This window comes from Bubalus kerabau, chromosome 9 (genome assembly GCF_029407905.1).
Source record: "Bubalus kerabau isolate K-KA32 ecotype Philippines breed swamp buffalo chromosome 9, PCC_UOA_SB_1v2, whole genome shotgun sequence".
Classification (NCBI taxonomy): Eukaryota; Metazoa; Chordata; class Mammalia; order Artiodactyla; family Bovidae; genus Bubalus; species Bubalus kerabau.
In genome coordinates this window covers 7,965,683-7,983,224 of record NC_073632.1, presented here as the reverse complement: position 1 = coordinate 7,983,224, position 17,542 = coordinate 7,965,683, and the positions used below count along the sequence as shown (strand labels likewise).

Here is a 17,542-nt window from a genome sequence, read left to right as displayed (position 1 = left end):
CAGACTACTAACTGATGTCTATTACTACATTCAGCAAAGTTTCTCCCATCGTGGACAAGAGTGCAGTTTGAATATATGTGTTGATGTTTTCATGTTGTAGCAGATTCATTTTGATATTTGGCAAAACTAATACAATTATGTAAAGTTTAAAAATAAAATAAAATTAAAAAAAAAAGGAAGACACTCATGAAACGATGAGAATGTACAGTTAGATCTTCACCCACTTTCCACTCATTTTCCTATAACCTGTGCTGGTTCTTGGGAACCTGATGAAGGCTTTCAAATCAGAAGAACTCCCCTCTAGCTTTGGTACTCCTCAGAGCACGTGGACAGAATGGCACCTATTTCAGGCTCTCACCCACTATTTACTCTGAAATGTATGCCTGCCTTCACTGAACTGACTATGCAGCCTGCTCCCCTATGTCACTAAACCTGGTGTAAACAGAGCAAGGGAACTGAGCTCTATGGAGGCCTGAGTCCACATTCTGGGGAGTCTCCCTACATGGACAAGGCCACAAATAACCAACAAAGTGAATAGCAGTGCAGACTGTGACACCTGAGGGGTTGAGAGTCCCTGTATCTCTTACTTTGATGTTCCTTTATTTTATTTATTTTTTTAATTTATGTATTTTAATTGGAGGTTAATGACTTTACAATATTGTATTGGTTTTGCCATACATTGACATGAATCCGCCACGGGGGTACATGTGTTCCCCATCTTGAACCCCCCTCCCATCTCTCTTCCCCCCCCCCCCCATATCATCCCTCTGGGTCATCCCAGTGCACCAGCCCCGAGTATCCTGTATCATGCATCGAACCTGGACTGGTGATTCCTTTCACATATGATAATATACGTGTTTCAATGCCATTCTCCCAAATCATCCCACCCTTGTCCTCTCCCACAGAGTCCAAAAGACTGTTCTATACATCTGTGTCTCTTTTGCTGTCTCGCATACAGGGTTATCGTTACTATCTTTCAAAATTCCATATATATGCATTAGTATACTGTATTGGTATTTTTCTTTCTGGCTTACTTCACTCTGTATAATAGGCTCCAGTTTCATCCACCTCATTAGAACTGATTCAAATGTATTCTTTTTAATGGCTGAGTAATACTCCATTGTGTATATGTACCACCGCTTTCTTATCCATTCATCTGCTTATGGACATCTAGGTTGCTTCCATGTCCTGGCTATCATAAACAGTGCTGCAATGAACATTGGGGTACACGTGTTTCTTTCATTTCTGGTTTCCTCAGTATGTATGCCTGGCAGTGGGATTGCTGGGTCGTACGGCAGTTCTATTTCCAGTTTTTTAAGGAATCTCCACACTGTTCTCCATAGTGGCTGTACTAGTTTGCATTCCCACCAACAGTGTAAGAAGGTTCCCTTTTCTCCACACTATCTCCAGCATTCATTGCTTGTAGACTTTTTGATAGCAGCCATTCTGAGTGGCGTGAAATGGTACCTCATTGTGGTGGTTTTGATTTGCATTTCTCTGATAATGAGTGATGTTGAGCATCTTTTCATGTGTTTGTTAGCCATCTGTATGTCTTCTTTGGAGAAATGTCTATTTGGTTCTTTGGCCCATTTTTTGATTGGGTTGTTTATTTTTCTGGAATTGAGCTACAGGAGTTGCTTGTATATTTTTGAGATTAGTTCTTTGTCAGTTGCTTCATTTGCTATTATTTTCTCCCATTCTGAAGGCTGTCTTTTCACCTTGCTTAGAGTTTCCTTTGTTGTGCAGAAACTTTTAATTTTAATTAGGTTCCATGTGTTTATTTTTGCTTTTATTTCCAATATTCTGGGAGGTGGGTCATAGAGGATCCTGCTGTGATTTATGTCAGAGAGTGTTTTGCCTATGTTCTCCTTCAAAGACTGGTTACTGAGATAAGCTTTAGAAACAAACTCAGAGTGTCCTTTTTAACAACTTAATTAAGCCTCTTAGCAATGTAATATAATCACAAGGAACTATCTAAGGAGTGAGTCTTAGAAATACAGACCTTAATTAACAAAACTGGGACTTAATATTCAGTGAAACATAATAGATGCCATAGGCCTGACATCAGTTAGGTAGATTTGTCTTTTAGAGCTCCCCAGTATACGTTGAGATTTCTGTATATGTTAGGAGACAGTTGTTTTATTTACCTGATAAGGCTGTTCAGAACCCAAGTGTTTCCAGTTTCTGGAGGGATGAGGCAGAGAGAAAAAAGGTATAATTTTACCCATAGGAGTAAGTCACTAGATTGTTTTAAACCATCAGTAACTTGAGAAGTGCTTCTTTATATCTGAAAACACAGATTAAAAGCCAATAATATGTCAGACAAAAAGTCATGAAAATTGTGGTCATATTTAGCAGTCTACTGCATCCCATTCAATTGATCCCTTTGTTCTGTTGTCCTTGCCCAATGACCAAGGACATCAGTGAAAGCAATAGTCTCGAAGAAACTCATGAGGTTTTTGCCAGTGTCTGTACAACTGGTCCAGCAAAATGGGTACCCCGATCACTGGAGATTGTAGAAAGCACATTTTAACCTTTTTTTTTTTTTTTTCCTTTCTTTCTATTCTGAGATATTAATCCTGAAGCCAGGAAAGGCATTATCAAATAAAAATGAGGTTTGTCAGGGAGCCAGGAAAAGCCAAGCGGCCATCTTGGACCTCTCATAGCCCCAACTGTTTGGTTTATAGCCATTTTTAATCCGTTTTAAATTCCCCAAGAGGGGTTAATTTTTGCAGGAGCAGAATGAGCTTTGTTCATGTGTGCTATAGTCTGTTATCAAAAGCCACATTCCAAGAGAACTTTCTTCTTTCAATCAGCGAGAAAAAACCAAATTCCAGTTTGGTACTGGCTGTGAAGCAATAGTTATTCACTTAGTCATAGTAACAATAAGACTTCAAAGGTAGTTTAATGTGTTAACAAACTTGTACCATGCACAAAAGTCTTCTTTCACTTGCCACACACCTTTTTTACACTTTCTGTATTCATCACTTCATTTGTCCATTTAGAGGACAGCCACCTGTACTTTTAGACTTACTTTCCTTTTCCTTAATAGAATGTAATTCCATTCCTTATTACTTTTTATTAAAAACACATATCTTACTTTTCTTCAGCAACCATGAATTGTACTTTACATCATCATTCTATACACTGGTAAGGATACATCACCCAAAGTTATGTCATTTATAGAAGTATATTCACAATGTTTCTGTTAATTAGATCAATAAACAAACATCAATATCATGTATCAATTCAATAATGATTATTTACCAGTTCACACAAGCATTACATTCATTTACGTTAATTTTATTGAATTTAGAATTGTTTGATTTGAAAGCACTTACTTCTCTTTAGGCCAATTAATTAGAGCTCATTGATCCACTTCAGTTCAGTTCAGTTCGGTCACTCAGTCGTGTCCGACTCTTTGTGACCCCATGAATTGCAGTACGCCAGGCCTCCTTGTCCATCACCACTTCTTGGAGTTCACCCAAACTCATGTCCATTGAGTCGGTGATGCCATTCGGCTATCTCATCCTCTGTCGTCCCCTTCTCCTCCTGCCACTGGATTCATGGATTCTTCTGGGGCCAAAGACAGTCTCAGTCACTCAGAGCTTTGTGTATATTTTATTTAAAGTGAAGGTGACCGAAAAAGCTTCTGACACAGACATCAGAAGGGGGTAGGAGTGTAACCACCTCACTAATTTAAGCAGGGACATATATACTTCTCAACTAGCTTCTGAGAATAGACAACATCTCAAGGATGTGAGCGTTTTGCCCACACCCTTTCCTATAACATACATCCAAAGCTCAAAAAAAGGAATGTCCTTGAACCTGAGATACTGCTCCCTACAATGCCTACTTGTCTTAGGCAAAAGAATGTGAAAAAGAAAGAAAGTTTGCTTCCTCCTTGAAGGGGCTTTAGGCTTGGACTCCTTATCTACCTGCTGGGACAGGTAAGTATACAGTTAAAATCAGAAAACTCTAATGTTGTAATGGTAGTAAGTAAAGCATTTGTATAACATACCACCGATAACTCATATAAGTATATCACTTATAAATTCAGTATGAAGGTCAAAAGATAAAATATCAAAATAATGATAACGACAAAATGAAATAATGGAACCATGTTTGAAGAATTAGATGAAAGTATGATACTAAATCAACAAACAGAAACTCAATGAAGAGCTACAAATTATTTTTTTTTAAAAAGGAGACTAATATAAATTCTGGATTTGAAAACTAAAATAATGGAAATGAAAAATTGATAGGTTCAATAGCACATTTGAGATGCTAGCAGAAATAATCCATAAACTTGAAGATGAATTCATAGAAATCAATGTAAAAATAAAGAGAAAAAAATGTTGAGGGAAAATGATCGAATGCATCCATTCATTACACCATCAAGTATGGAAGGAGAGAGACTCTCAGAAAGCAGGGAGAGAGAGGGGAGGGAGTAAAAGTACTTGTAGACAGAATGGCTGACCGGCAGGTCAGAGTGAAAGGGAGGCGCAGCACAGGGCTCTTAGGGCGCCCAGCGGCAGCTGCCTCCGTCTAAGGCCATACCACCCTGAATGCCCAATCTCGTCTGATCTCTGAAGCTAAGCAGGGTCGGGCCTGGTTAGTATTTGGGTGGGAGACCACCTGGGAATACCGGGTGCTGTAGGCTCTTTGCCTCCCCTCTCCTTTAGCCCCTGCCCCACGTCCCAACTCTTGGGCTCCCGCAGCCCCAGCCCCTCCCGGGGGGGTGGGTGGCTGGGGCACTGACTCCCGCTGCAGACCTGGGTTGCCTCCGCGTGCCCTGTGAGCCCCTCCGCATTCGGCTTCCAGGAAACCAGACGACTGTCCCTCGGGTCTCGGTTTGGGGCTCCCTTGGCGTGCCTCAGGCAATCCAGGGGGCTGCACCAGCTCCAGCCCCAGCCCTACCCCCAGCCTCAACCCCACCCCCACCCCCAGCCTCAACCCCCACCCCCATCCTCGCAGGCGATCGCCCATGCTCCTGTGCACCCGCACGCACACACAGATATATGTGCACAGAAGGTGTATGTATCTTGTTCAGTTATACTTTTGGTGGATATATGCCTGGGAATGGGACTGCTGAATCATATGGTACTTCTAGTTTTAATTTCTTGAGGAACCTCCATATTCTTTTCCACAGTGGCTCTACCAACTCACATTCCTACTAACAGTGGAGGTGAGTTCCCTTTTCTCCACATCCTCTCCAGCATTTGTTATCTACAGACATTTCCATGAGGACCATTCTGACTAATGTGAAGTGGTACCTCATTGTAGTTTGGAGTTGAGTCTGTCCAATCATGAGTGATGTTGAGCAAGATGACCTTTTTAAAATGCAGATCCAATTCTATCGCCTCCCTTCTAAAACTGCTCTTGTATTTTCCCATCATATTTAATATATGACCAAATCCCTTCATTGCTTGCTCCCCACGTTCTTGTCTGATGTCTTTTCACTCTAATGCCCCCTGCAGTCTTTTGGTTTCATCCCCTAGGGCATTTTTCCTTTCTTGAATGTCCTAAGTTTCCCTTGTCACATAGCCTTCCAAGATGCTATTTTACCTGCCTGAAATTCTTCCTGAATCTCAACCCTGGTTTATGTTGGTTCAACCTATGCATCTCAATTCAATTATTTCTCTGAAAAGCCTTCTCTGACACCCAGTTTTTGGTGAGGGAAGAGGCCCCTATAGAAGTTCTCAAAGTATCTGCCTGTTATTTATCATTAGATTAGTCTCAGTGAAAGAAGGAACTGTGTGTCTTCTTTTCTCAGCATTCTATTTCCAGAAACATATTACATGCCTACTAGTTCATAGTAGGTGCTCAATATTTATTCAGTGTGTGAAAGACAGAAAAGTTCTCTGAAGCCTCAATTTTTCATTTGGCTCAGTACTTTTGATCTCTTTGTATCTTTGTTGATTCAGTTCTTTTCTTTATTCTGTTGATGTGCACACTATATTCAAGGCACGATCTAAGGCATGAAGACATATCAATAAATATAGGTTCTTCCTTTCCAGGAACTCGTACATCAGATTTCTATAATTTAGGTTTTTTAAATGCTCTAGAACAATGTGAACTTTTAGTATTATCCATTTTCATTTCAAAAAAAGATCATTTTACTTACATAGCAAAGGTGGAGACTTTCCAACTTTCAGTCCAATACTTATACCTTTACCATTTCAGGCAACTCTTGTGGTTCCTTCTGTAGGTGTGTGGCTCTTCCAGAAATGTGAAGATCTTCCATAGTCCTCAAACTTTGGTGTGATTTGGAATCATCAAAAAAGTTTCCAGTTATAGGTTCCAGACCACCACCTCAAACAGTCAGTAGTGAATGGAGTGGATTCCAGGAATATGCATTGTTAACCAGCATCACCGGTGATTCTGTTGCTACAGACTCAATGCAGTGGGCAGGGCCTGGATTGTCCACTGGGTCTCATGTGGAATGGAAAGAAGGGCTCCCCCCACACACACACTGTTTCTAGCCTTGTGACTAGAAACGGTCCCCAAACAAAAATCAGACAAACAAGATAATCCTAGATCGTAGTCCATGAGATGAAGGAACTAAGCAGCTGGTTGAGATAGAGCCAGGGGAAAGGTTGCTCTTTTTTTCTCCACCTCTACTCCTTTCTTCCTTGATGCCTTAGTGATTCATCGTGGAGATTTGAAATAAAGTTCAGAAGAGTCATATTTGTTGAATATTTGAACCAACTCTAAAAACCGAAGGAAGTTTCACCTGCCACATTTTTCTTTTAAAAAGTCAATTGCTTTTCAACTCTGGGGTTTTTCCTTTGCCTTGTTCAAGTAGCCTTAATCGTAAAAATAAAATAAAACTAAATAAATATTCAAATATACCAACAAAGGAAAGCTTCCGTTTCTTAAATCATCTTTCCACTTAGTAGAACACTAGCTCTTTTCTTTGTACTTTGACTAGGCAATTAGTTGTATCGTGGCTCAGATGGGAAGGCATCCGCCTGCAGGAGACTCGGATTTGATCCCTGGGTCGGGAAGATCCCCTGGAGAAGGAAATGGCAACCCACTCCAGTATTCTTGCCTGGGAAATGCCACGGACAGAGGAGCCTGACGGGCCACAGTCCATGGGTCGCATAAAAGTTGGGCACAACTGAGCAACTAAGAACAGAAGTATTTCCAAGGACCACATTCAAGAGATTTGGAACTCTTGCTTGACTCCCTCATGTTGACCATGTTGACTAGGCAGCAGATAGCAGCTGATTCATCTGTACAATTAAAAAAGAATGTGTCATTCTGTTCTATACTTTTCTGTACTGTAGGAAGAGACTGTACTGAGCAGATATCTGGACTTGTACAGGACTTTTGGTCCTTTAGAGGATTACAGTTGTTGCACCATCAATGCTTGCCAGAGGTGGCAGGAAGGCTGCCCTGAAAGTTTGAGTCCAGACATGTCCAGTGTTTTAGGATATATTGGATGAGTAAGAGTGCATTTACCCTTCACTACGTCTCCATAGAAAGTTGCTTTGGGTTTGGAGGTACACACACACACACGCCCCACCGCCGAGACAGGTCAAGAGCTGGAAACCACAGATAAGGGAGACGGAGAAAGCGGGAGAGAGAGACAGAAAGAGGATCACGCAAGCTTCCCAACCCCCAGCCTCCACACCCTCCCCCCTCCACTCTGGGTATCCACCCAGCTCCAAGTCGACCCGACCCCACCCTTGCCCACCGACACACTCACACACAGTCTCACACACTCACCCTCTGGCCTGGCAGTGGGGGCTGGGTCTCGCCTTAGGTAGCCAGGCTGAAGGGGACCTTTGAGACCTAGGCTTCGAGGAAGTCTTAGGGTCCTCACGGGTGACTGCCAGCCCCAGGGCACCATGTCCAGCGGGGGCCCGGCCCAAGGCTGATGCCCCCTACCTTGGGGAAGCTGCTTCTTCCACGCGGCCTCCCTCTGAGGTGCGTCACAGGCTGTGCCAGTGTGTCTGTCTCAGATCCGATGCCATCCTCTCTCTCCTGTCTGTCTCCCGTTTGCTGTCTCTCTGTCACTCGCTCTATGTCTCCCTCTCTCTGTCTCTGCCTCCCTGTGTGTATGTGTGTGTGTGTGCGCGCGCGCGCGTGTGCGCGTCTGTCTGTCTGTCTGTATCTCCCTCTCGCCGTCTTGGAGTCTGTCTCTGAACCTTCGTCTCTTTCTGCCTCTGTCTCGCCTGACACCCGGCGGCCCGTCTGTTCCTCTGGCCCCGACCTCTCACAGGTGCTATGGCTCTGGCTGACGAGCTTGCGCAGGCCGCCTGTCTCCTGTCTGTGTGTCTGTCCGTGTGCCTGACTGTCACTCGTCTGCTCTCTTAGGAAGGTCGTGTGCTTGGCGGGCGGCGTGGGGGGAAGGGGGCCCTCGGTAGGGCGAAGGGGCGGGGCTGAGGCGCTGGGTGGACCGTGCCTCCGTGGCTCCCGGTGGGTTTGGGCACCGGGCAGGTGCCGGGCAGGATGGGCGTTCAGGGCCCTGGCTGGGACGCGCCTAGATCTGCAGGAGGCTCAGAGGCCCACGGGCCATGGGGGGGCGGGCGGCGGCAGAGCGGGAAGCCAGACACCTCCAGGCCGCCTGGCCCTGAGCAGCGAACGGGATGCGGGGAGGCCCCGCTCGCCGAGCATGGCAGGGCATGGAGAGGCCCGGGGTGGGAGGGCGCCGAGACCTCCGCGCCCCTCAGCCCACCCCCACCCCCCAGGCCCCATACGCACGCACGCCCGGCCTGCCGCTGGGGGTCCGGGAAGCCCTCCGGGCCGCCGGACCTAGCCAGGCGTTTGCTGGCCGCGGGGTGGCGGTGTTGGTGCGCCTGGCGGCATCAGCCGGCTGGAGTCTGGTCGCGGGGCATTTTGCTCAAGTACAGCGCGCGCCCCCTTGGAGAGGTGCGGCCGGCTGGCCCGACCGGCAGGTCAGAGCGAAAGGGAGGCCCAGCGCAGGGCTCTTAGGGCGCCCAGCGGCAGCCGCCTCCTTCTACGGCCATACCACCCTGAACGCGCCGATCTCGTCTGATCTTGTACCTCTTCTTGTAAAGCTGGCAGCTGAGGGAATGAGCTAAGTGTAAAATTGAATAACAATAGACTGTGTGGAATATGTGAATCTGGAGCTCTGTGAATCCGTAGGTCTAAGGAGAGACTGGCAGCTGCTGACGCGGAGTATCTGTCCCCATGACGGCGTTTATGTCATCAAATGTGCCATTGACCGCCCTCCCCCCACCCCGGGTGGCAGGGACCCCCACGTGGCAGCCCCCAGGCTTGCTCTCTCCGGCTCATCCACCCTCTAAAAGTTTCCCCAGACCCTCAGTAGGAGTGGGCGCTGCTGCGGGTGTGCGTTATGTGTCCTCGTGCCCCGTGTGAAGTTGCACGACTAACCGCACTCTGTCTGTGCACCCTTCCTCCCACGCTCATGGGACCAGGCAGCGTGGCAGGAACGCAGAGGCTGGATTCCGCTACAGTCAGGACTTGCTCCTGATGAGCTTCGAGGTGAGTACAGGCCGGCCTGGTCCCGCGGGGGCACGGAGCCCACGCCCCAGGGAGTGGAGGGTCAGCGGGTCTCCAGAGGTTGGCCTGGGAGAGCCCTCAGCAGCAGAGAACGTGATCTTGGCGCCCTGCTGCCGCTGGAGTGGTCAGAGCATGGCCGAGGCCCCTCGCATCGGCGTGCATGGGTGTTCCTCCCACAGTGGCAGTGCTGCCGGCCATGCCCTGTGTGCACGTTCTTGGAGGGAACAGGGCCCAGAGCATCAGGGTTCACGAGGCTGCCCTGCCCTGGGCCTCTCTGTGTGGAGGCCAGCATTTCACACGGAGGTGCACTGGCATCTGGGGCTCGGCCGCCGCTGAGGGGCCACCCTCCCTTGCAGGTGCTGCTCTGGGTGGTCCTCTGGTGGGTCCAGCCCTGGGGCCCAGCCCTGCTCGAGGGGCTCTGAGGGCAGGATGCTGTTTGCTCCGTCCTGTTCACGTCTCAGCTAGAAAGCTGAATTGGACTTCTGAGTTTTTTTTACCGGCAGCTTTTAGCTATATGTCAGAATAAAGTCCGGAGAAGGCAATGGCACCCCACTCCAGTACTCTTGCTTGGAAAATCCCATGGACGGAGGAGCCTGGTAGGCTGCAATCCATGGGGTCGCTAAGAGTCGGACACGACTGAGCGACTTCACTTTCACTTTTCACTTTCATGCATTGGACAAGGAAATGGCAGCCCACTCCAGTGTTCTTGCCTGGAGAATCCTCGGGACGGGGGAGCCTGGTGGGCTGCCGTCTATGGGGTCGCACAGAGCCGGACACGACTGAAGTGACTTAGCATAGCATAGCATAGCAGAATAAAGTCAGCCACAGAGTTCTCTCCTTGATCTGCTTGGTCCTCCATGTTTCTCTGAATTCTCAAAGCAGCTGAAGCCCCGAATGGGGTGGGGGGTGGGGCTGTCAGGAGGGGCAGGGTCTCGGGCACCAGCTGCCGACCCAGGACTGACTTGTCTGTGTGTTTGTTTCCAGTTTGCCTGCACTAATTCTCCAGATGATTATACAGCGTCCAGAATACAACAAAGACTACATTTTGAACTCAATGTAATCTTTACTCTGTTAATACTTGTTACATGGACCCGAAGATATTACAGTGTTTTTAATTAGTGAAAAATTCATGAATACCATGGAGAAAATATTTTAGAATTTAATGTTTCTGATATTTATGTAAACTTATGACTTCATTTATATTACTTACTTTTTCTTGTATATTCAGGCTATAAATATCCTTTTAGATCAATTCATGTTCTGATATCTGATTTTAGTCTTTCAAATGAATGTACTGTAGTGCTTGTCTGTATAAATCCTATGAACAAATATAGGGCTTTTGTAAATGATGCATTTATTGTAATTATTCTTGTTTAATTTTAAAGTGTTAAACCATGAGAGACGGGGTTTTCCTGCGATTGTAAAATCATCATGACACGGTGTGCATTATCCTTCCAGAATGCAACCAAGCTCTCCAACAATCACCCTGAAATAAGCAAACTTAATTTCAACCAATTGTTGTTGAATGTTAACGACTGGCCTAAACTGTACTTTTTCTAGCAAGAAATGCTTTTTGTCCACAGCATGAAGTGATTTAAAAGTACTGGGTGCTAAATATGAGCTTCTAATGAAATTTGGGCTGAAAGGATGACTAGAAGACGACTATGAAAATCTCTCCCGTAACCTAGTCTCTGTGGACCCGGATCCCTCCTTTCCAGTGAGACTCTTCAGGGACCAATCGTGATGCCCTGCACCCGCTGCAGAGCCATTGAGCTAGACAGTGAAGGTGCCACTTCCCAGACAGACAGGGTACTGCAGCTCTGACAAAGGCCTTATTTTTATGTAAATTTTTTTACATCTGTTTGTAAACATGTTTAAAGAATGGACCTAGGTGTACATTTTTAGATTGTGATGACATAGCCATTCTGGATTGTATAAGTAGCAAATGTAATTTTTACTTTTTCAGTGGCACATTAAAAAAGCCAGCAAGAGATGCATTCAGGTCACGGTGTGATATTTATTATGCAGCTGGTATCTTGGTAGACAGAGACAGCATGTCTCTTTACATGTGGGTTCTGCCTTTAATTTACTTGTACAATTCATTGTTATCATTCTATTTTCCTATTGATCTTTTGTGAACTTCCCAAATATGTTACAAAGTATGTACAGTCTACTTTTGAACTATTTTTATCACAGTATTATTGCTTTCTTTCAATAAAGTACTGAAGCAAAATTTCCCAGGGCCAGTAGTCCCAAGGGTAAGCTGTACTCTCACTGAGAACAGACCAGAGCTGGTAATGGGAGCCCTTGTCATCACACATTCTGTTAAGAGAAATGGACAGCTACAATGGAAAGGCCAGAAGGAGGAAGCATAGGTGTCCCCAGAGGACGACTGATGGTGTGTTCATGCCCTTGGCTCCGGAGACTAGAGGCTCCATCACTTCAGCATCTGCGAGGACAGCCCCTCTGCTGCTGAGGCGCGGGCAGCGGGCCGAGGGTGGGAACAAAATGAGGGTGTTGAGGCTCGCCATCGGTCCGAGGGTGGGGGGGCCGAGGGCAACCCTGACGTGGACCCGAATGATGCACTAGGGAGTATGCGTGTGCACACTTGTGTGTGGGATTTTCATGTTATTTTAGTCAACAGACTTTATTATTCATATATCCATAGAAACAAGAATGTAGCAAGGGGAGGTGGGAGGGAGATTGAAGAGGGATGGGACATACGTACACCTATGGCTAATTCATGTTAATGTATGGCAGAAATCAACCGATATTGCACAAAATTATCCTTAAGTTAAAAAGAACATAGCAAGGTGGTCAGGAAAGTATGAAAAAAAGATTTCTCATAGAGATTTATCCTCAACTCCATGTACCTCTGGGAGCAGGCTGCCCACCATCATCAGACCTTCCCCCCAGCATCAGACCCTAGTCCAGCATCAGGCCCTCCCCCAGCATCAGACCCTAGTCCAGCATCAGGTCCTCCCCCAGCATCAGACCCTAGTCCAGCATCAGACCCCAGTCCAGCGTCACGGCCCTAGTCCAGCATCAGGCCCTCCTCCACCCTCAGACCCTCCCCCCACCTCCGACCCTTCCCCAGTATCAGGCCCCCCACCTCCAGTATGAGGTGTGGCAGCCCTACTTGTCTGATGCTCCTGAGCACACTCAGGCAGCCCCAGAGCAGCAGGACAATAGCTCTGGCAGGAGGTGCATCTTTAGGAATTACCTGCAGAGCAGCAGCAGCTGGGGTTTGTTTTAGGTCAAGGAGAGGCAAAGAAGAGGCACTTGTGCAGGAGGCAGTGGAGGCTGTGGGCACGTTCCCCAGCTCTGCTTCCTCCCCGTGGGGGCTTTGCTCTCCTGCTCTCTCACGGGCCCCACGGCAGTGTCCTTCCAGATTCAAGGTCTCCTTGATATCTCAAGCCCAAGTCCTGAGTTGTGTCCCAGTCCAGCGTGGCAGAGGGCTGGGAACACTCAAGCTCAAGGGCTGAAAGGATCCCAGCGGGACAGCCGGGCCCCAGCGGGTGGCAGGGCAGGGGATGAGGGTGGCTGCCCACAGAGGGCCCCAGAGCATCACTGGAAGGAGAGCAGTGATGCCTTAGCCCACACGCGGACATTGCCCAGCCTGGCACACAGAGGTGTTACCGCCAGCAGCTCTGGGGACGCAGGAAGCCCGGTGAGTGACACCACACCACCCAGGCTGTGTGGTGGGCACTGCTGACCATGGCCTCGGTTTTCATTCTGGTTCCAACTGTCCCTCCAAGGGCTGACAGGCTTCTCTTCCGAATGGCACAGATATTTTCTTTATGTGGATGAACGCATCCCTTGTTTCTGTCGGTGCTGTTGTCACTCATTGTGTATTTTCCTCTTTACAACCTGTGCTTGCTGCTTTTCCAGTTTAACTTAGGAGCAGCCCTTATTTTCTGCATTTCTAGTTGTCAGCGTTCACTGGGGCTTTCCAGGTAGCACTAGGGGTAAAGATCCTGCCTGCCAATGCAATATATAACAAGAGATGTGGGTTCGATCCCTGGGTCAAGAAGATGCCCTGGAGGAAGGCATGGCAACCCACTCCAGTCTTCTTGCCTGGAGAAGCCCATGGACAGAGGAGCTAGTGGGCTACAGTCCCTGGGGTCGCAAAGAGTCAGACACGACTGAAGCAGGTTAGCACACACTTAGGTTTTAGTTCAGTCGCTCAGTTGTGTCCGACTCTTGCCACTCCGTGGACTGCAGCACTCCAGGCTTTCTATCCTTCAATATCTCCTGGAGTTTGCTCCAACTCATGTCCATTGAATCATCATGACATAGAACAGAACCATCTCATTCCTGTTGCATCCACCAGAGAGGTGGCTGGAGCTTGGCAAAGTGCCTGGTCCTGCTGCGTGGGTATGAACCTGCCCCTACCTCTCCCTAACCATGTGACTATCACTGTGTCCTCCTCTGTAAATAGGGAGGGGGCAGCACCTGCTTGGTAAGGGGCACACACAGCATCTGGTACATAATCAATGCACCATCCATCTCAGCATTGTATTTATTAATAATAGGGATAGCATTTAATAATCTTCTCCTTTTTCTCTCGTTACTTAACTGTGCTCCAGACTGCATCTGCTTTACTTACCCCTGTAAATCCCACACACAGCACAAACAAGACTCAACAAATTTGTGGCTGAAGAGGCAGGAACATACGTTGTCCTCAAGGAGAGGAAGCTGAGTGAGATGGGGGCCTGATGATAACCCTGTGTGATGAGGGGACCCCAGGAGGACCTGCGTGGCTGTGGGGTGGGGTGGAGGGCATGGGCAGAACCCCTGATGAGCTCCTGGGGATGGGGAAGGTGGCAGGAAGGAGGGCAGGCTGTTCCTTGTGGGGTGTCCACAGATTGTACCTCACCCCTCACTGATGAGCACTTAGGCCGTTTCCAAACACATGTCACTGTTAGGATGAAACAATCATTGCCCAGCTCCTACTCAATCAATTTCGTCAAATATGTTTCTAGCATTGGAGTACAATCATCTGCTTTATTCATTCCATGCTCCGTTCATCCACCCATCCAGCCAGCCATCTGTTCATCCATCCACCACTCACTAATCAATCCATCCATCCACTCTTAATTCATCCATCCATCCAACCATCCACTCATTAACTCATCCGATCATCTCAGACCCATTGAGAAGACAGACGCCTCCTCCGCTCCTGCTCCCAGGAGGACCCCCAGCGTGAGTGACAGGAGCCTCGTGGGGATGACAGGGGAGACACAGAAGGGACATGCCTGCAGGCCCTCCTCCCTCTGAACGGTGAAGCACCCACCCGGTCCTAACGTCTACTTGCTGGGGTGTTCAGGCCAGCCATTTTCCTTCTGGCAAAACAAGCGGCTAATGGAGGACTTGATGCCCTTCTTCTCTGGGGCTTTGTGCAGCGAGTCCTGGCTGCTGGTGCTGCTCCTGGGGTTGTTCCTGGGGCTGTCCTAAGAGCCTGTCGAGCTTCGGGGAGAGAAAACGACCTTTACCTGGCACCCTCGTGCAAACACACACCCCTCCACAAGAGCTAATGATAGAAACGGGTACCCAGCAACACCCGCGCCTCAACCTTGCAGCTGACAGTGGAGTCTCCTTCACCAACCACACTCCACACGAGCAATTCAGGCTCCAAGCCTCAGACAACCGTGCCCGGAAGCTAAGATTCTCTGCCTCGAGCTCTCCCCCGAGGAGGGCTTGACTTAAGGCCAGCTGGAGCAGAGGGCGCTCCGACCCTCCCTCAGGGTTGCTGCTCTGCAGGTGATGATGCTCCAGGAGAAGGCAAGCTCCCCTGCTCTGGGCAGTTCCCCCCGCCTCCAACAGGGTGACCATCCCTGGCCGTGGCAGAAGAGCGACTGTCCCCGTGCAGGGCTGCTGGTCAGGTGACCACACGTGCCCTCCATCGAGTGCTGCCTGGCTCAGGACGGGAGCTCAGCAGGTGGTGGTCTGAATGAGGACAGTGTCAGTCACAGGAGGGGACAGAGTCTCCTGAGAGGAGACCCCTGCGGAAAAGGGAGGGACCCTCAAGAGCGAACCCGAGAGGCACGGGGCTGTCACCTTCAGGAACGTGCCCTGGGCCGGGCAGACCTCTACCAAGAGCAGGAAGAAAGCTCCCACAGGAGTCAATCTGTAGAGATGGATGTTTTCTAAAATCACTGAGGTCACTGAGCTCTTCTTCCCCAGCACCTGAAGTTCACCACTAAACACAGGCACCAAACTCAGTGGTATTCCTTTAAAATCATCCTTGCAACTCTTTCAAGACAAGAGGCCCAGGGCTCCTGAAACTGACGATGCGCACACAGGCCGCTTACTTGCGGGTGTCCCTGATGTCCTCATGGGTGGCTGTGTGCAGCGTCCCTGTGTGCAGGTGGTCCAGCTGAAGGGACCGTGGCAAGGCAGGGGTCGAGGTTTCACATTTGATGGTGGTCTTGTCATCTCCTACCTCTTCCCGTAAAGCTGGCAGCTGAGGGAGTGAGGTAAGTGTCAAATTGGCTAACAATAGACTGTTCTGAAAAAGGCAATCACACAGGCTTTACATTATAACCAGAAACTTATTTGAAAATCTATTAGCTATGCTTTCCCCCAAGTACAAAAAAAAAAAAAAAAACCCTTGTTATAGCTTAATGCCATCTTAAAGGACTGTCTTGTTCAAAAGAAGCAGGGCCATGGGGCAGTGACAGCATCTGACTGAGTGCAGAGACCCTGGACGGGAGCCTCCCTGCAGCCGGCCTCCACCTTCCCTGGAATCCAGCGACCAGATGGCCCCGCCGGGCAGGACAGCAGAGCAATGCTGGCACTATGAAACCTGCACAGCATGAACTGCCCTGATGAAAGGACTGTGCTCATTGCCAGATGCTGCTCAGAAGCACCACAGCTAGAGTAAGAAACCTCTCAGCAAAGCCATCCAGACCTTTCTGTTTGAAGGAGAAAAAGACACAGCTTGTGCCACCACCCAAGATCATTTGTAGTGATGATGCAGGTTACTGGAAACCATGACAACAAGAGAAACACAGAAAAGGTACCTAACCCCCTATGCGAACACCATGTGCCTGGATCGTATTTCTCAGTAACATGTAGACTGGGGACTACCCACTGAAGTACTTACACGCAGTTCGAGTATCATTCGCTCACAGTGGTTTCCATAAGGCACCCCCAGGTCTTCACTAAGAGATGATCTTGTATCACCCTAGAGCAGTGGGAGGTTCAAAAGGGAGGAGATATATGGGTACCTATGGCTGATTCATGTTGAGTTTTTACAGAAAAGAAAATTCTGTAAAGCAATTATCTTTCGATTTAAAAATAAACTAATTAAAAAAAAAAGAAAAGATGATGATCTCTCTTGGACTCCCAGTGTTTCCGCTGGTCCTGAGTGTGAGGAAAGGAAAGACAGTGTGGGGAACAGATTAACCCCGCAGGGTCCAGACAGGTCTTACTGATACATTTTGGTGTGTGGTTAAACCAGGGGAGGTTTTAGGAAACATGCATGGCATGCATTTTTATAAACAATGATTGCGTTGTTTTAACCAACTAACCTGTGCCTTTTTAGTGGGATTCTGTAAAGAATACTGATCCCGTGCAGCCCCACAGGAGCTTGGTGACAACAAAGTGACTTAGTGTAAAATAAAGCTGAACTCATTTAACAGCAGCTGGATAAACTGGGCACCCTCCCCTGAGCTCTAACAAGAACCCTAAAACAATAGAAGGCTACAAAAGCTAGAAATTATCCACATGGAACTGAACAGGGATCAATCTCAAATTCAAGTTAAAATAAGCATTTATAAAAATCAGAAAACAACGAACAGAGCAGGGAAGTGACACACCTGGGTTGACTATGGACTCAGTGGAGACAAACACCTGCCTCAAAGTCAGGGACCATGGCCAGCCCCTTCGCCTGGGCCTCCTCCTGAGGAAGGCCTCTGGGTCCGCAGCCTGGCCGCCCTCCCCCAGGATGGGAGCTGCCCCACTGGTGCCCACGTGGCCAGGATGGGCAGTGCCGTGTCCACTTAACAGGAGGGCAAAGCAGGTCACAGAGTGGGCGAGTGGC

General features: G+C 48.1%; 1 long non-coding RNA gene and 1 pseudogene across 1 annotated transcript; one reads left to right on the top strand and one right to left on the bottom strand.

Annotated features, from left to right (window-relative positions):
• Positions 1-4,546: 4,546 nt before the first annotated feature.
• LOC129620268 (uncharacterized) lies at positions 4,547-4,663 on the top strand (annotated as a pseudogene).
• Positions 4,664-14,395: 9,732 nt separating this feature from the next.
• LOC129659949 (uncharacterized) lies at positions 14,396-16,686 on the bottom strand. The gene is made up of 3 exons (XR_008718254.1): positions 16,604-16,686; positions 15,810-15,961; positions 14,396-14,964 (listed from the first exon to the last, which is right to left on the bottom strand). It is a non-coding gene; the product is annotated as an uncharacterized LOC129659949 (long non-coding RNA).
• Positions 16,687-17,542: the final 856 nt, after the last annotated feature.